General features: G+C 50.8%; 1 protein-coding gene across 1 annotated transcript in view; it reads left to right on the forward strand.

The window, feature by feature from the left end:
* The first annotated feature begins 11,326 nt into the window (after positions 1 to 11,326).
* The window catches only part of LOC147701178 (claudin domain-containing protein 2-like), a 171,797-nt gene continuing 163,100 nt past the window's right edge, over positions 11,327 to 20,023 (forward strand). Inside the window, exon 1 of the mRNA XM_086929933.1 lies at positions 11,327 to 11,500. The gene's annotated coding sequence lies outside the window, so the exon portion shown is untranslated. The remainder of the gene's footprint in view (positions 11,501 to 20,023) is intronic.

Raw genomic sequence — 20,023 nt, forward strand, 5'->3', positions numbered from 1 at the left:
CAATATTAAAACAGTCATTAATTAAAATACATGCGAGGTGAGCTATGCTGTATAGCGCTACGCTAACAAAGCAAAGAGCAGAGAAGCACTACGATACCAGGTGCCAGGGAGCCAAATGCTTTTAATTACAGTGATGGCATATTAGTATTTGGAGTGACACGAAAGGAGCACGATAAAGCTTTTACACAAGTGTGCCAATTATGGGCCAATGCTGGCCTCACTCTGAATGCAGCAAAGTGTGAGTTTCATAAAGACCAAACTCAAATTCTTTGGACATATATTTTCGGATGGGGAATGACTTCTGACCCTGATAAAGTAATAGTACTATCAGCTAACTGTACCCATCAAGATGTCACCATGCTACATTCCTTTCTATGTATGGCCAGTTATTGTACAAGGTACATTCATGATTTTCCTACTGTAATGTGCTCCATTAAAAGCGCTGACCAAACAAAATGCCCCATTCCATTGGTCCGTTGAATGTGATCAAAGTTTAAAAGGAATAAAACATGCAATTTGACCCCTAACCACACACTGAGATCACAGGGCATGCAAGCCTGGTGGGTCAGCGGGCAATCCTTGCTCAACATAATGGCCATCAGTAAGCTCAGAGACACTTTGTGGCCTATGCCAGTTGGAGTCTGTCTGACACAGAACGTGCCTATCCTCAGCCAGAGAAGGCTTTAGTGTGGGCCTGCAAACTCTTTCATTTGTTTCTGTAAGGAAAATGCTTCACCATTATCACAGACTACCAAGCCTTACTCACCATCCTAAAAAATCAAAAAGTTAAGATGCCTCTTCAAATTGAGAGGTGGGGTCTGAGACTGCGAGAATACAATTATGTAATTGTACACAAGCCACTAGCTAGTCACAGTTTGATATCTAAGACAGCTGCGGAGTACATCAACTTAATTGTGAAGTCCAGTGGGCCAGCGGCCATATTGTTGCAAATTATTGCAGCCACTAATGCTGGCACTAATGTTGATAAAAATAATCAGACTGCTGATTCAAGCTTTCTCATTAATCTGTGCGTTTATCAACCATATAATCATAAACAAAAGTGATTTGCGCATCCTTTAGCAACTCATTTCCCACTATATCACAAGTGTTTTGTGTATAAATATATATAATAAATCATAATGCAAGATAAAGAACCAATTAATGGTAATTAATCTTTCACACAGAACAATAACTAAAAACGAGAAAGATGTGCTTAAATTTGATGTATGTTTTTGTCCAGACACCACATTGACTATGCACAAAAGAGAGTTGATCTTTACAAATTTGAATGCAAATTAAAACTGGTTATGTTACGCCTGCTCAGGGAGACCCGCCACAAGCTGCGCCTGATCAGGGAGACCCGCCACAAGCTGCGCTTGCTATTGGGGACCCACCACATGCTGCGCCTGCTCAGGGAGACCCAGCACATGATGCGCTTGCTCAGGGAGACCTACCACATGCTGCGCTTGCTCAGGGAGACCCATCACAAGCTGTGCTTGCTCAGGGAGACCCACCACATGCTGCGCCTGCTCAGGGAGACCCTCCACATGCTGCGCTTGCTCAGGGAGACCTACCACATGCTGCGCTTGCTCAGGGAGACCCATCACAAGCTGTGCTTGCTCAGGGAGACCCACCACATGCTGCGCCTGCTCACGGAGACCCACCACATGCTGTGCCTGCTCAGGGAGACCCACCACATGCTGCGCCTGATCAGGGAGACCCGCCACAAGCTGCGCTTGCTATTGGAGACCCACCACATGCTGCGCCTGATCTGGGAGACCCGCCACAAGCTGCGCTTGCTATTGGAGACCCACCACATGCTGCGCCTGCTCAGGGAGACCCAGCACATGCTGCACTTGCTCAGGGACACCCGTCACAAGCTGCGCCTGCTCAGGGAGACCCACCACATGCTGCGCCTGCTCAGGGAGACCCGCCACAAGCTGCGCCTGATCAGGGAGACCCGCCACAAGCTGCGCTTGCTATTGGAGACCCACCACATGCTGCGCCTGCTCATTGAGACCCAGCACATGATGCGCCTGCTCAGGGAGACCCGCCACATGCTGTGCTTGCTCAGGGAGACCTACCACATGCTGCGCTTGCTCAGGGAGACCCATCACAAGCTGCGCTTGCTCAGGGAGACCCACCACATGCTGCGCCTGCTCACGGAGACCCACCACATGCTGTGCCTGCTCAGGGAGACCCACCACATGCTGCGCCTGATCAGGGAGACCCGCCACAAGCTGCGCTTGCTATTGGAGACCCACCACATGCTGCGCCTGATCAGGGAGACCCGCCACAAGCTGCGCTTGCTATTGGAGGCCCACTACATGCTGCGCCTGCTCAGGGAGACCCAGCACATGATGCGCCTGCTCAGGGAGACCCGCCACAAGCTGCGCCTGATCAGGGAGACCCGCCACAAGCTGCGCTTGCTATTGGGGACCCACCACATGCTGCGCCTGCTCAGGGAGACCCAGCACATGATGCGCCTGCTCAGGGAGACCCTCCACATGCTGCGCTTGCTCAGGGAGACCTACCACATGCTGCGCTTGCTCAGGGAGACCCATCACAAGCTGTGCTTGCTCAGGGAGACCCACCACATGCTGCGCCTGCTCACGGAGACCCACCACATGCTGTGCCTGCTCAGGGAGACCCACCACATGCTGCGCCTGATCAGGGAGACCCGCCACAAGCTGCGCTTGCTATTGGAGACCCACCACATGCTGCGCCTGATCTGGGAGACCCGCCACAAGCTGCGCTTGCTATTGGAGACCCACCACATGCTGCGCCTGCTCAGGGAGACCCAGCACATGCTGCACTTGCACAGGGAGACCCGTCACAAGCTGCGCCTGCTCAGGGAGACCCACCACATGCTGCGCCTGCTCAGGGAGACCCGCCACAAGCTGCGCCTGATCAGGGAGACCCGCCACAAGCTGCGCTTGCTATTGGAGACCCACCACATGCTGCGCCTGCTCATTGAGACCCAGCACATGATGCGCCTGCTCAGGGAGACCCGCCACATGCTGTGCTTGCTCAGGGAGACCTACCACATGCTGCGCTTGCTCAGGGAGACCCATCACAAGCTGCGCTTGCTCAGGGAGACCCACCACATGCTGCGCCTGCTCACGGAGACCCACCACATGCTGTGCCTGCTCAGGGAGACCCACCACATGCTGCGCCTGATCAGGGAGACCCGCCACAAGCTGCGCTTGCTATTGGAGACCCACCACATGCTGCGCCTGATCAGGGAGACCCGCCACAAGCTGCGCTTGCTATTGGAGGCCCACTACATGCTGCGCCTGCTCAGGGAGACCCAGCACATGATGCGCCTGCTCAGGGAGACCCGTCACAAGCTGCGCTTGCTCAGGGAGACCTACCACATGCTGCGCTTGCTCAGGGAGACCCATCACAAGCTGCGCCTGATCTGGGAGACCCACCACATGCTGCGCCTGCTCAGGGAGACCCGACACAAGCTGTGCCTGCTCAGGGAGACCCAGCACATGATGCGCCTGCTCAGGGAGACCCGCCACAAGCTGTGCCTGCTCAGGGAGACCCAGCACATGATGCGCCTGCTCAGGGAGACCCACCACATGCTGCGCTTGATCTGGGAGACCCACCACATGCTGCGCCTGCTCAGGGAGACCCGCCACAAGCTGTGCCTGCTCAGGGAGACCCAGCACATGATGCGCCTGCTCAGGGAGACCCGCCACAAGCTGTGCCTGCTCAGGGAGACCCAGCACATGATGCGCCTGCTCAGGGAGACCCGCAACAAGCTGCGCCTGCTCAGGGAGACCCAGCACATGATGCGCCTGCTCAGGGAGACCTGCCACAAGCTGTGCCTGCTCAGGGAGACCCACCACATGCTGCGCCTACTCAGGAAGACCCGTCACATGCTGCGCCTGCTCAGGGAGACCTACCACATGCTGCGCCTGCTCAGGGAGACCCGTCACATGCTGCGCCTGCTCAGGGAGACCTGAGATCACAGTGCATGCAAGCCCGGTGAGTCTGGGGAAAATCCTTGCTCAACATAATGGCCATCCGTAAGCTCAGAGACACTTTGTGGCCTATGCCAGTTGGAGTCTGTCTGACACAGAACGTGCCTATCCTCAGCCAGAAAAGGAGAGTCTGGCTTTAGTGTGGGCCTGCAAACTCTTTCATTTGTTTCTGTAAGGAAAATGCTTCACCATTATCACAGACTACCAAGCCTTACTCACCATCCTAAAAAATCAAAAAGTTAAGATGCCTCTTCAAATTGAGAGGTGGGGTCTGAGACTGCGAGAATACAATTATGTAATTGTACACAAGCCACTAGCTCGTCACAGTTTGATATCTAAGACAGCTGAGGAGTACATCAACTTCATTGTGAAGTCCAGTGGGCCAGCGGCCATATTGTTTGAACAAATTATTGAAGCCACTAATGCTGACACTAATGCTGATAAAAATAATCAGACTGCTGATTCAAGCTTTCCCATTGATCTGTGCGTTTATCAACCATATAATCATAAACAAAAGTGATTTGCGCATCCTTTAGCAACTCATTTCCCACTATATCACAAGTGTTTTGTGTATAAATATAGAATCATAATGCAAGATAAAGAACCAATTAATGGTAATTAATCTTTCACACAGAACAATAACTAAAAACGAGAAAGATGTGCTTAAATTTGATGTATGTTTTTGTCCAGACACCACATTGACTATGCACAAAAGAGAGTTGATCTTTACAAATTTGAATGCAAATTAAAACTGGTTATGTTACGCCTGCTCAGGGAGACCCGCCACAAGCTGCGCCTGATCAGGGAGACCCGCCACAAGCTGCGCTTGCTATTGGGGACCCACCACATGCTGCGCCTGCTCAGGGAGACCCAGCACATGATGCGCCTGCTCAGGGAGACCCTCCACATGCTGCGCTTGCTCAGGGAGACCTACCACATGCTGCGCTTGCTCAGGGAGACCCATCACAAGCTGTGCTTGCTCAGGGAGACCCACCACATGCTGCGCCTGCTCACGGAGACCCACCACATGGTGTGCCTGCTCAGGGAGACCCACCACATGCTGCGCCTGCTCAGGGAGACCCGCCACAAGCTGCGCCTGATCAGGGAGACCCGCCACAAGCTGCGCTTGCTATTGGGGACCCGCCACAAGCTGTGCCTGCTCAGGGAGACCCAGCACATGATGCGCCTGCTCAGGGAGACCCGCAACAAGCTGCGCCTGCTCAGGGAGACCCAGCACATGATGCGCCTGCTCAGGGAGACCTGCCACAAGCTGCGCCTGCTCAGGGAGACCCGTCACAAGCTGCGCCTGCTCAGGGAGACCCACCACATGCTGCGCCTGCTCAGGGAGACCCGCCACAAGCTGCGCCTGATCAGGGAGACCCGCCACAAGCTGCGCTTGCTATTGGAGACCCACCACATGCTGCGCCTGATCTGGGAGACCCGCCACAAGCTGCGCTTGCTATTGGAGACCCACCACATGCTGCGCCTGCTCAGGGAGACCCAGCACATGATGCGCCTGCTCAGGGAGACCCGTCACAAGCTGCGCTTGCTCAGGGAGACCTACCACATGCTGCACTTGCTCAGGGAGACTCGTCACAAGCTGCGCCTGCTCAGGGAGACCCACCACATGCTGCGCCTGCTCAGGGAGACCCGCCACAAGCTGCGCCTGATCAGGGAGACCCGCCACAAGCTGCGCTTGCTATTGGAGACCCACCACATGCTGCGCCTGCTCATTGAGACCCAGCACATGATGCGCCTGCTCAGGGAGACCCGCCACATGCTGTGCTTGCTCAGGGAGACCTACCACATGCTGCGCTTGCTCAGGGAGACCCATCACAAGCTGCGCTTGCTCAGGGAGACCCACCACATGCTGCGCCTGCTCACGGAGACCCACCATATGCTGTGCCTGCTCAGGGAGACCCACCACATGCTGCGCCTGATCAGGGAGACCCGCCACAAGCTGCGCTTGCTATTGGAGACCCACCACATGCTGCGCCTGATCAGGGAGACCCGCCACAAGCTGCGCTTGCTATTGGAGGCCCAACACATGCTGCGCCTGCTCAGGGAGACCCAGCACATGATGCGCCTGCTCAGGGAGACCCGTCACAAGCTGCGCTTGCTCAGGGAGACCTACCACATGCTGCGCTTGCTCAGGGAGACCCATCACAAGCTGCGCCTGATCTGGGAGACCCACCACATGCTGCGCCTGCTCAGGGAGACCCGCCACAAGCTGTGCCTGCTCAGGGAGACCCAGCACATGATGTGCCTGCTCAGGGAGACCCGCCACAAGCTGTGCCTGCTCAGGGAGACCCAGCACATGATGCGCCTGCTCAGGGAGACCCACCACATGCTGCGCTTGATCTGGGAGACCCACCACATGCTGCGCCTGCTCAGGGAGACCCGCCACAAGCTGTGCCTGCTCAGGGAGACCCAGCACATGATGCGCCTGCTCAGGGAGACCCGCAACAAGCTGCGCCTGCTCAGGGAGACCCAGCACATGATGCGCCTGCTCAGGGAGACCTGCCACAAGCTGCGCCTGCTCAGGGAGACCCACCACATGCTGCGCCTACTCAGGGAGACCCGTCACATGCTGCGCCTGCTCAGGGAGACCTACCACATGCAGCGCCTGCTCAGGGAGACCCGTCACATGCTGCGCCTGCTCAGGGAGACCTACCACATGCTGCGCTTGCTCAGGGAGACCCGCCACAAGCTGCGCTTGCTCAGGGAGACCTACCACATGCTGCGCTTGCTCAGGGAGACCCATCACAAGCTGCGCTTGCTCAGGAAGACCTACCACATGATGCGCCTGCTCAGGGAGACCCGCCACTTCCTGCGCCTGATCAGGGAGACCCACCACAAGCTGCGCCTGCTCAGGGAGACCCACCACATGCTGCGCCTGCTCAGGGAGATCCAGCACATGATGCGCCTGCTCAGGGAGACCCGCCACAAGCTGCGCCTGCTCAGGGAGACCCACCACATGCTGCGCCTGCTCAGGGAGACCCGTCACAAGCTGTGCCTGCTCAGGGAGACCTACCACATGCTGCGCCTGCTCAGGGAGACCCGTCACAAGCTGCGCTTGCTCAGGGAGTCCTACCACATGCTGTGCCTGCTCAGGGAGACCCGCCACTTCCTGCGCCTGATCAGGGAGACCCACAACAAGCTGCACCTGCTCAGGGAGACCCACCACATGCTGCGCCTGCTCAGGGAGACCCACCACATGCTGCGCCTGCTCAGGGAGACCCAGCACATGATGCGCCTGCTCAGGGAGACCCGCCACAAGCTGCGCCTGCTCAGGGAGACCCACCACATGCTGCGCCTGCTCAGGGAGACCCGTTACAAGCTGTGCCTGCTCAGGGAGACCCGCCACATGCTGCGCTTGATCTGGGAGACCCACCACATGCTGCGCCTGCTCAGGGAGACCCGCCACAAGCTGCGCCTGCTCAGGGAGACCCAGCACATGATGCGCCTGCTCAGGGAGACCCGCCACAAGCTGCGCCTGCTCAGGGAGACCCAGCACATGATGCGCCTGCTCAGGGAGACCCGCCACAAGCTGCGCCTGCTCAGGGAGACCCACCACATGCTGCGCCTGCTTAGGGAGACCCGTCACATGCTGCGCCTGCTCAGGGAGACCCACCACATGCTGCGCCTGCTCAGGAAGACCCGTCACATGCTGCGCCTGCTCACGGAGACCTACCACATGCTGCGCCTGCTCAGGGAAACCCATCACATGCTGCGCCTGCTCAGGGAGACCTACCACATGCTGTGCCTGCTCAGGGAGACCCGCCACATGCTGCGCCTGCTCAGGGAGACCTACCACATGCTGCGCCTGCTCAGGGAGACCCGTCACATGCTGCGCCTGCTCAGGGAGACCCACCACATGCTTCGCCTGCTCAGGGAAACCCGCCACTTCCTGCACCTGCTCAGGGAGACCCGCCACAAGCTGCGCTTGATCTGGGAGACCCACCACATGCTGCGCCTGCTCAGGGAGACCTGCCACAAGCTGCGCTTGATCTGAGAGACCCACCACATGCTGCGCCTGCTCAGGGAGACCCACCACATGCTGTGCCTGCTCAGGGAGACCCAGCACATGATGTGCCTGCTCAGGGAGACCCGCCACAAGCTGCGCCTGCTCAGGGAGACCCGTCACAAGCTGTGCCTGCTCAGGGAGACCCGCCACATGCTGCGCCTACTCAGGAAGACCTACCACATGCTGCGCCTGCTCATGGAGACCCGTCACATGCTGCGCCTGCTCAGGGAGACCCACCACATGCTGCGCCTGCTCAGGGAGACCCGCCACTTCCTGCGCCTGCTCAGGGAGACCCGCCACAAGCTGCGCTTGATCTGGGAGACCGGTCACATGCTGCGCCTGCTCAGGGAGACCCACCACATGCTGCGCCTGCTCAGGGCGACCCGCCACTTCCTGCGCCTGCTCAGGGAGACCCGCCACAAGCTGCGCTTGATCCGGGAGACCCACCACATGCTACGCCCACTCAGGGAGACCCGCCACATGCTGTACCTGCTCAGGGAGACCCGCCACAAGCTGCGCTTGCTCAGGGAGACCAGCCACATGCTGCGCCTGCTCAGGGAGACCCGCCACATTCTGTGTCTGCTAACCTGCCCCATTGTACTACTGCAGAGACAAGGAGCCGGCCATTCTCTGTACTTTTATAATGAGCTCCGATCTCTCTAAGGCTGAAGCAGCCTTTAAGCTCCAGTGGCCATGCCAGCCCCGGACAATGTAAGTTTATCTACAGCTGAAAAAACTGCCCTACAGCTGGCCTTTCCCCCAGGCCCCTCGGACAATGCCCGATTACCCGCCCTGCCAATCCGACACTGTGCCCACTCGCTCCTCCAGGACCCTGCCACTGTACCGAGAATGCAGTCACACAAGCGTTTATCAGTGGCATAACAGAGCAAGGCTTACTAAATGACATAACTAATATCTATAGTCCATTCCAGATCCTAATTTGTACTTTGTAATATCATAGAATATCTTTTTTCTTTCCCAATGTGTCGTAGTGATCGTTAGAGGAACCCAGATAAAATCAGTCCTTGGCTGCAGTTTCAGAACTAGGGGGCATATTATCAAGAAAGGGCCTTACATTATCGCCGCTTTTATCGGCAGGAAATTGCCGATAAAGCGGCGATAATGGGCTTGATAATATGCTCCATGAATTCCAATCGAAGCCCATGTTAGATATGACATGGGCTTCGATTGGAATTCATAGAGCATATTATCAAGCCCATTATCGCCGCTTTATCGGCAGTTTCCTGCCGATAAAAGCGGCGATAATGTAAGGCCCTATCTTGATAATATGCCCCTAGTTTCTTACACTTCAGCCAGACAGCTCATGCCACTAAGTTTGAGACCCCAGGGGCTGTGCTAACGCAAATCTGTCTCCTCAACTCTTTGTTGATGGTTCTTTTTGAGCAGCATGGGAGGTAAGGAACTCCTCTACTCATGAACTCCAAGACAAAAATGAGCAGAAACTCAGGTCCACAGCTGGATTCTGGTTAGTCTGTTTATTGTAAACTATGAAAAAGATTCAAATATATCAACCTTAGCATGATAGTATAAAAATACAAAGAGGATAGGATGAAGCCAAATCTCCAGAACCGATTCACCCTATACAACAAAAAAAACTAAAAATTTGGTTATAGCCACATAGAGCTTTCCAAGACAAAAATGTAAGTTAGGTTGCATCAATCTTCCAAAGGAAGAAACATTTCCAGCTCACTATCTGTCCCTACACTACGTAAAAGGGGAAACCTAAACTGAGCATGATTCAAAAGGAAAGCTTGAAGGTGTCAGCCATCAGAGTCCTAGGAGAAAACTCAAACTAAGGTTACCGCAATCACCGAGAGAGGTCTGTACCTCGAAGCATCTGCAAGAGAAGTGTCAGCTGTCTCTAACTTAATTAGTACAAAAGCAACCATCCAGTGCAGGCACCTCCTATAATTTGGGTACCTTTCTATCATCCCAGAGGCCTTCATCGACGCCTCTCTCCACCTCCTGCTTCACACAGTAAACTTCCCACATGCCCTTGGTGCCATCTCCCACGGGAATCCATCTCTTCTTCGTTATCTCATTCCTTCCCAGGCCTCGCTATCGACTAAACAATGAATCCTTCTCTAAACTAACAATGTCTTGTCCACCTACAGTGGGAACAGAAAAACATGCAACATTTTACAGTACAAGCAAAAACAAAGTTAAACACTAGTTGACTAGTTAAACAGTATTCAGGCCTACCATTAAGCTAGGTTAACATAATTATCGACATCATGAACAACTAATTTCCTATAAATTATTATTATAATGACAATGTAAGATTACTTCACAAACACTTTCAAAGAACACTTTGGGGCAGATTTACAAGCCCCTTGCGCCTCTATTACGCCGGCGTTGCGTCACTTTTGTGACGCAGCGGCGGCGCAAAAGGTGCGCGATGGTGCAGGATTTTTACAACATGACGCATCTGGAAGATGCGTCACGTTCTAAAGCCCTGCGTCAGAGGTAGGCGTTCTGGCAGAGGGGGTGCGCTCCGGCGCAGGAACGCCTCCTAAAAGTGACTGATTGAAATCTTCAAGATTTCACTCAGTCACTTTGGGGCCCATGCTGCGTCAAAACCCTGCGCCTGCTTGAAGCAGGCATAGGGATTGACACAGCATTGTAAGAATAGGCCCCCACTAGAGCATTGCTGGAGCTGCGTCGCGCTTGCGACGCAACTCGAGCAATGCGCATCTTTTACGGCACAGATTCCTCACGCATCTGTGCCGTTTTTGCCCCATGGTGCGCCGCATTTACAATGCGGCGCATCCATGGTGGCGGAGGCATGGCGCACAATAAGTGGCGCATCCCGCCTGATCAGCTGGGATGCGCCACTTATTGTAAATCTGCCCCTTTATACTTTAGGTGTCACTGTAAGATTCAAAGTAGTCATATATATATCTCTAACGCAAAAGAAAAATACTATAGAACAGAGAAATACCTTTACATCTTAAACACGGGCTCTTCTAGTCCTAAATCAGTCACACAGAATACACATGAGTGTGGACTGCTCATGATTATAACGCACCCATACGAAAACTACTAAAAGAAGACTTAAGCAAAACATAAGGCGTAAAAATACGCTTTCCAGATGTGTTTTGTGCCACTGCAGAGATTCTCCAATGGAGTTGAATTCGAGTAACTTGTAAAAGATTGCTATTCTTGAGATGGTGTTTATGGTCAACCTTTGTACTCAATCTGCTTTCCCTCTTTCTCCTTCCAAACAATGAAGACAGAGCAGTAAATTGATCTTAAATTGAGGTTATCTCAGTTTACAACAGAAGTTGTTATCTATTAACTCTAGAGTATGAAGCTCAGAGCGATCACGGTTCTCCTTTTCCACATCTCTTGGGATCAGTGTAGAGTGTGGTCTGCAGAAGGAGACGGATTGTTTGGACGGAGACATATTTAAAAGACCTGGATTTTCGCATAAAAGGGAATCAGATCTTCTCCATAACGAGTAAGTCTTACAAAACTGGCTGTGGATGCTTGTGAAGTAGTCATTAATTACACTAGTGTGAGTACTGGAGATAGATCAGCAGAGTTGTGGGCAGTGCAAGAAAGGGTCAGATGTGACTTTTCTTCATTCAGGGTGTGAAGGAAGCAGGATGGGGGCCTGGAGGTGACTATTGAACACACAGGGGAATTATGAAACATTGTTAAAACACATTATAAAGTTGCAGAAAGTTTTTGTAAGGTGGGCCTTCCTCAGGACAGGAAAAGTAAATAGTATTTGGCCCATGGTTTTGATGCATAGTGTCAAGAATGCGACCTCTATATTATTTTCTGGGATGGACCAATGTATTCTTTCTTGTTGCATGGCAAATTCTGCACTGTGCTGTGTTGGAACAGAAAGGTACCTAGCAATGCCTTTCTTTTCTAAATTATACCAAATGCTTTCATTTGTAATATTGCGGGTAGTCTTGGAGGAATAGAGGTGAGCGATGTTTCAGAATGAGATATAAACATGCTCACACAATAAATACAATATGTGTACACTACAGACACGAATGATGCTGCACCATGACGTTAGAAGCGCATCCCATCACAACCCATCTGCCTGTGTACAATTCTAGGTAATCACTGTGGACTCTCTTGCGGTTTTGCAGTTTAGCTCATAATTCTGCCAACTGCAAAAGTGAAAAGTAGTCCAATCTCAGCAGATTTACAAAATCATCTTTCTTGGGAGTCGGCAATGCCATTCAAATTCACAGGTAAACAAAGCAGGTGAGGAGACCCATTGGCTGTGACCATCATATTTTACACCTACTATAGCAGATGGCACAGACTACAGTGCTGATGGTTTCCTACTACTTCAGGGAATGACCAACTCGTTCAGATTTTGGACTCCCCACTCTGCAGATGTTTCTGGGTCCCTAAGCTTGCTCACCAGCAGACTGCCATGCCTGCACTCACCTTTAGCAGTCCCTCCGTGCACAAAGGGCTCTTCTCCACCGTGAATCTTAGCATGTGCAAAAACTTCAAGATACCACTTTTATCCATGATTATAAAGTGTGCCAAGAGTGTCAGGTCTTGGTTATTGTCCATGCAACCTATGTATATGTTCTGCAATGATTCATCAGTTGCTGTCAAGTCAGGTTTACAGTACATCAGCAGAATACTTCAAACAATGCTGATGCACTGAGCAATCATCAACCGTTTAGATCTCATATTTGCCTTTCTTAATGCCTTAAACCTCATTACCTAGACATATAGTTATGTCGATGTTGTTATAGGGACTGGGGGTGAATACTTAGATTGTTCAGCATTCCGTCCATCATCTGTTCTGTTTGCTGTTATAGTGATTAATGCCATGCCAGTTTCCTCCTCTGTTTTCCATATCAATCATGTATAAGAAACAATGGCACTCATCTGATGACAATATTCTTCAAGCATTTTAAGCAAATTAATTACTCAACACAATTGTTGTAGTTTTAGAGAAAAATCAGTGTTGGACTTGGTCCTTTTTATAGGGTCATCCCCAAACTTTTTGCCTTCCTCCTAGCCTTTTTTCTGACAGGGTGTTGGTGGTTTTAGGGCTCTAGGCACTTTAGCACTGCTGTCCAGTGAAAAGGGTGTGTGTTCTCTGTGTTAAATGTAGTAAGATTGGTCTACATCGGTTTGGCCTGTTTAATTTACCTATCAGTCCCTTGTAAAGTGGTGCCTCATGTACCCAGGGCTGGTAAATTAAATGCTACTGGCGAGCTTTCAGCGCTGATTGCACCACCCACCAAAGTAGCCTTTCAAACCTATCTCAGGCCTCTGCCTTTGCAGGGCCAGTGCACGTAGTGTTACTGCCGCTGTGACGTGGCTCCTAAAGTGTGTGCCATGTCCGCGACCCCCCTTTTACTGCATGTCAGTCACCCCTTAGGTAGAGCTTAATTTGTGAAGGTGCAGCACTTATTTCCCAAGATCAAGACTATACATTTCTTCACTTGCAGTTGAATTGCCTGATAACTGTTCAAAATAATTATCTGGGTGACTGCCTGGCCGTTGGCGGGGTAGAATTACACTATTTCCTCTTGTGTGATTGAGAGATCAAAGAAGTCCTAAGGTCAGAAAGAAAGAAGATGTTAATCAAAATGAAGGCCTGCGATATGCAATCTGACGGAGAGCAACACGACTGTGCCTCCTACTGGAAAAATGAAAGGTGAAGATGAGTGTACAGGACTGGCATTCCGGCAGCTTACAGAACGGTTGTAAGCCTCGCTGATATTCGATACCAGGGATGTAAAGTAAACCCCCGCAGTCTACATAGTGTGTGGGTGGGGGTCCAGGGTGAGCCCTGTAATCCTGAGGGGTCCCCTTCAAGTTGAGTGTGTAATTGCGGTATGGCTGTCTTACACTGTCTTTGTAACTGACAGTGCTGTGTGCAGTAGACTAGTAGTGCCAAGCTGCTGAAAGGCTGAAAATAAAAAACAAAAAAAGCATATTGAAAGAAACGGGGGGATGCCCCTTCAGTGACTGAATAAAACCATCCTGTCACTGTGCTCATATGAAGAGTTATGAGGATGGTCAGTTAGTGGCAGAGGAAGCACCCCTTATTTATAATACCAGCCCACTTGGGACCACCAGTTAACCGCCATCACCCGCTTGCTCTGCAAGGACACATTTTCCTTGTTTGACCAGGGCCACTGGAATCCATGAGATGCATCTGGATGTGAACCGTTAAGTAATATCAGTGCTTAGTTTGATCCGGTGGCTGCAGGTGGGTCACCAGCACTTATTTTTGGGCACCAGCACTTATTGTTCCTATCACACTTTGACCCAAGACAAGAGAGAGAAAAAAACAAAAGGGGTGACAAAGAAAAAGATTGAACAGTTACAAATAGTTGAAGCAGAGACAACAAAGAACGTGCAGGAGTGAGAGAGAGTGGCACAGAGTGTCTGGTGGTGGGATAAATGTGCATAAAGGGTGCACAGGCCTACCCGGTCTTGGTTTTTGGCACCAGAACCTTCTCCAGTGCTAGTGGCGGCTTCTGAGCAAAACTTTGAGCCCCGGCACTTAATATTTTTTACAAAATAAGCACTGCCCTATGGTAAGCTCTAGCTCGCCCTGTGGGCCGGTGCATTGTAGGTATTAGATAAGTGTGTAACATTTCCTGGTAGTGACAAACAGTTATTTTTATTCCTCACTACTGTGCGGCTGCCCTCACATAGGAATGCATTGGAGATTCCCTGATAAGTATTTCAGTGCTAATTCCTGATATGAGAGGTGCAGCGTAGTCAAGTTTGGTTTATTTGAAATTATTTTAGAAATGCCACTTTTAGAAGTTGGCATTTCTGTGTGCTATGTGTCTGCCAGCCTGATGTGAATTGCATGTCTGGCTTTTGAGTGACAGGGGCTGGTGAGGTGTGTGTGGCTCCAAGAGGGGCAAAGTGAGTCAGCGCTAGGCTGAATAGGGCATCTGCATTTAGAGTAGTCCCCTGGTCCCTGAATAGGCATGTGCCTAGCCTGTACAATGCTGGCTCTGCTCCCCTGTGGTGTGTCTGATGACAAGCCCCCACCTGACAAAGGGGGAGAGGAACCTTGTAAACAGTGCTCCAATTCCCCCTAAATCAGTTGCATCTGGTTCCCCCAAGCACTGCACGGCAGACAAAGGAGAAAGTAGTATACATGTAGGGGCTGTGACCCCATGTAGTGGTGCTGTTCCTGTACTTGCTGGGGGATTGCTGCTGCTGGGGCCCAAGAGGAACTGCCATGGGGGCTTGCCTCCCTGTTGGAGGGCCCTGTGTTCTGGCCTCCCTGGGCCCAGCTACGCCCCTTAAACGCTGAAGGACTCTTGCCCCCAGGGGAACGCTTTATATCCAATTTGCCAGCAGAGGAGAAGAGCTGGCATCGGCAGCGTGCGGCTGTGAGGGAATCCTGTGTGGTATCCCCCCGAGGTTGCTTTGGAAGCGGGTGCCCACCCCACATTCTTGTGTCTTTAGAGCGGGTGCCCACCCCGCTTTCTTCATGATTTGAAGGCGGGTGCCCACCCTGCCTTTGTGCTGTTTGCGGGAGTCTGCCCCGCTGATTTATGCTTGGAGACCGAGCGGGAGCCCACCCCACATCAGTGCCTTTGGAGAGGGTGCCCACCCCCCAATTACCTTTTTTTAACGCGGGAGCCCACCCCGCGTTTGAGGGGAAAAGCTGATGCCCACCCCGAAATGGCTTTTATCTGAAGCAGGTGCCCACCCCGCACTGTGGCACCGAAGAAGAGTCACCGCCGCGGCCAGGAAGCTAGGCTAGCTGCCGGGATGTGGGCAGGGCCAGCAACAGGAAGGGCCGGCTGGAAGAGGCGTGATGGGAGGCCAGGCTCGACGGAGATCGCACTCCATGTTGCAGGATCCCCGTTACCTGCCCCTGAACCAGAGGAAGTCCGGAGGTCAGTGTGTTCCTGAACGGGGCCCCCGTGAGTTGCTGGAGCCCTGCATGTCGCCTGAAGAAGAGACGGAGTCCCAGAGAACCCAGTGAGTGGGGCTTCAGGTTGGCACAGCGTTAGTGCCCAGTTGCTGAGCGGACCCGCAGGAGGGCCGGCCGCTCCAACGTTGCGGACGATTTTGTTCCAAGAGTCCTGGGAACGTGGGCGCATTTAGTTAGAGTCCTAGTGGGAACTCCCAATGGCACGGTGAATGCCTGTGCTAATTCCTTTGGGCCATTGTTGGGTGCTGATAATCCAAGGACCCAGTGGTGCTGATCGGGGCACATTCTCGGTGCTCATCTCTGCCACAGCTGCCCCACCTGGCAGTGGGCAGCTGCAACATTGGGACACATTGGTTTCAGGGCCCCAGGGGGGCTCAGTAGGCCCCGGGGTGCCCGCACCATTTTTCCTTAGGCAACATTTGTCTTGTAGGGCCCAGAGGGCACAGAAGTGCCAGTGCCCCCCTTTTGTTTCTCAGTTGCACCACCGAAGCGGGCAACTGCAACATTGGGGAATGTGTTGTTTAAGAAAGCCCCCGAGCGGGGCCCCAGGGTGCCATTGCCTACAGCTTTCTTCACAGCTGCACCGCAATTAGCAGCAGCTGCAATGTTTAAGCCAGCACAATTGCGCACTTTGGAGTTTGCAGCAATGGCAGCCAAGCCCTGACATTCTGGACAAAGAACGTTTAGGGCCCAGGTGAAAGGCCAGATGGCCTGGAGTCATTGTGGGTGAGATTGGTAGAGCGCCAGGCTCTGCAAAGCTACACAATGTGTTTTATGCCTAATTTGATTGTGATTGCATTATGTGATTTATGTGATGTGATTTATGCACCCTGATTTATGCCTCCAGTGATATTAGGGTTATGAGGGTATTGTATACTGTGTGTATGCTGGTGAGGCCTAATGCGTAATGTGTTAATGCTGATGTGGTTTGGGCCTAATGTGGTTATGCCTAATGTCATGCTATGATATCTTAGGAGGATGTCTAATGCTAATGTGATAATGCTGAGTTTGTTATGGTACCAGTAGTTTCTGGTAATGTTTTAGATTTACTTACCTGTTCTGATGGTTCTGACTGTGGCCTAATTGGCCTGGTCCTGTATATAATCCCCTATAAATATCGCCTAGTGCCAGCTGGCACATTGTATATGTGTGATCATGATTCTAATGTGTTTATGATAATAGAAAGGCTATTTTTTTATATAACCTTGTGTGGAGTTCCTTTTTGTGGTGTGCCTAGTGCGTTGCTGCTGTGTGTGTGTTGCGCAAACGCTTTGCACATTGCCTCTGATAAAATCCTGACTGCTCGTAGCAAGGCAGTGAGCCGGGGTTACCTTCAGCATGTAACCCCCTTTGCCCTGACTAGAGTGGTGGTTTCTGCCTGGCTTAAGTGGAAGCCTTAGCCAACCAGAAATCCCATTTCTAACAGTGAGAGACTAGCCACAACCACAAATATTTCAATAAAATCAACAAATGTAACACAGAACACAATAACAACACCGATCAGTGTTCTAAGTAATTACAAATGGAAAAGGGGAAATAACTGTCAATATGAGTCAGCTGGGTACATAAATGGTAGATGTACACAGCTATGGCCTTCAATAAATGAAACAGGATCAAGTATGGCTTTTATAATGTTGACAACGTTTCAACCTTAATGGCTACTTTCAAGATAATCATCACGACCCAGACATAAGCGAAGAATCTGTGGGTCAGGAACCTAAACCCAAAGACTTAGAAGGACTCCTAAGCCCAGTTTTTTTATGTTCAGTAGATGAAAAAGGGTACGAGAAAACTACCCCATAGTAAGTAAAGTAATAGTGTGCTGAATAATAGTGTGGAGAAGGAGAAGAAAAAGAAGATATAGCATTGTAAATTTATTTACTGACACTTATAGAGCGCGAACAATTACCCTTGGGTGTCTCGGCGCTAAATGAATAATAGTGAATCACATTGATGTCTTTCAGTAAGTGATTCTGATTCACATCAGGACAGACAGCAAGGGCAAGGCTCAAGTTTTCTGTTATGTCTCTCAAAACCCCATGGTGAAAACCATCCCAGTTATTCAGTTACACATCTGTAAGTTTCTGATATCTGTGCCCCTAAATTCATATGCCTCTGCTCTCAAAGTAAACTCATGGCCAGAGGAATAAAGGTGGACGCTACTAACGTGTAAACAACTGGCCTTTTGTCACCTACTGCCACCAGGCTCGACATACCTTCGCACAACTCCCAACTGAAAAATGAATACCTGGCCTCCTGCCAATCATCCATAACTCCCTGTGAAAATAACTAGCCTTGACCAAATCCAAATATTAAAACAAATACCTGGTCGCTTGACACATGCCCCAACCACGCTCTGCATAATTCCCCTCCCGCAAACTGATATACAGGTACCTGATTTCCTGCCACTTACCATTACCACGCTCTCTGCCATCCCACCCAATCCCTGCCAAAAGGCTGCAGGATGGCATTCAAAACAGCGCTGTGATAGCTGCTTGTCAGTGTGGGTTGACTTCTGCTCCCTGCACGGGTCTACGCTTGTCAGTGTGGGTTGAAGTCTGCTCCCAGCGTGGGTTTACGCTTATCACTGTGGTTGACTTCTGCTACCTGCGCAGGTCATCGCTAACTGCAATTCTGCTGCTGTGCTTGGGTCTCTGGAGACCTGGGCAAGTCGATGAAGCAACAGGTAAGTCAATGTTTCCCTTGTGATGTCTCAGCAGTGGGTAATAACCCCGCACTGTGCCCATTCCAGTGTACATGCACAAACCCAACCTTGTATTCCCTAATAAACAGCCAACATGCGTTGTGGTTATAGTGGTCATTGTTGGCCGCAATTTTAATAAGATTACATGCATACACCTTGCTCATAAAGTGTATGACCCCTGATCATAAATTATCAATTGTGAAATGTCATACTTTGATTCCTAAATCATATACATACTGTTTGCCGTACATTGTATGTACATCACCAGTTCATAAATGACACCGACAGTTCTTTGGTTAGTTCTTTTGTAGTCTTATCTCCTTTCTTGTCCCTTCTGGGTCATACCATTGTTGGGTTGTTTTCCACGCTCTTCGTGTGCGAGGGGTAGCTTCTTCGTGCAACGGGTTTGACTATGCCAGAACACATTGTTTTCAAGGTCACCAGCCAGTGTGCACGCGCAAAACCACCTTCATTATTTGTGGCAGGACCAAGGGAGATCTGTGCTCCTATATTCCTTCCTCTGCCAATACCCTATGTTATCCCTGCTGAAGACTGTCACTGTTTGTTTGCAAGGGCTTCTCAGTAAGGATTGGTAGGTTTCCCTAGGTAAGGCTGAAAAACCACAGCTACCCACATTGAAATCAAGCATTTGCAATGCAGTAGGTCTCACATTTGTTAAAGTTAGAGCTGTTGGCATTGAAAATGACTATGCTTTTTACTCTTGCATTTTTATTTGCAACAATAAATAGACTCCTCGCACACAACAGTACCCATTAATAATTGACCTATATGCAATAATATAGAGCAGGCTACCTGGGAATTAGAACAGCACTGGACTGTAGTTTGGCCGCACAGCTTACATTCCTGCATGCTAACAAGGGACTGTGTATTAGCTTGGGTTGCCGTTTGTGCTGTGGTGTAGAGGGTTAAATCCACTTCCACGATCCATTTCGCACAGACATAAAATGTTCGCCTACTACTAGGCATAATTAAAAGATATCTCTTATCTGGTCATGACACCCCTTAGTATAGTGATAGTGGTGAAAGTGGCGGTGAGGGCTGCATTCAAACATTTGGGGTTCAGCCCACTTTAGGCGCAGGGGGCCAGTGGTTGGCACTGACACCATACGAAGACAGGGCTGGTATGGAGAAAGACCTGAGGGTTGACATAAAAAAATACTTCAGAACTTTATTAAACAAATTGCACAGCCTGTAGGTTTAGGAGAAAGACAGGCAAGAGCGAAAAAATAGGGTTTGAGGTTGAAAGCTCAAAAGAATATATATATATATATATATATATATATATATATATATATATATATATATATATATATATATATATATATATTAACTACTGGCGGTCGCCAGTAGGT

This window comes from Lissotriton vulgaris, chromosome 7 (genome assembly GCF_964263255.1).
Source record: "Lissotriton vulgaris chromosome 7, aLisVul1.2, whole genome shotgun sequence".
NCBI classification, from domain to species: Eukaryota; Metazoa; Chordata; class Amphibia; order Caudata; family Salamandridae; genus Lissotriton; species Lissotriton vulgaris.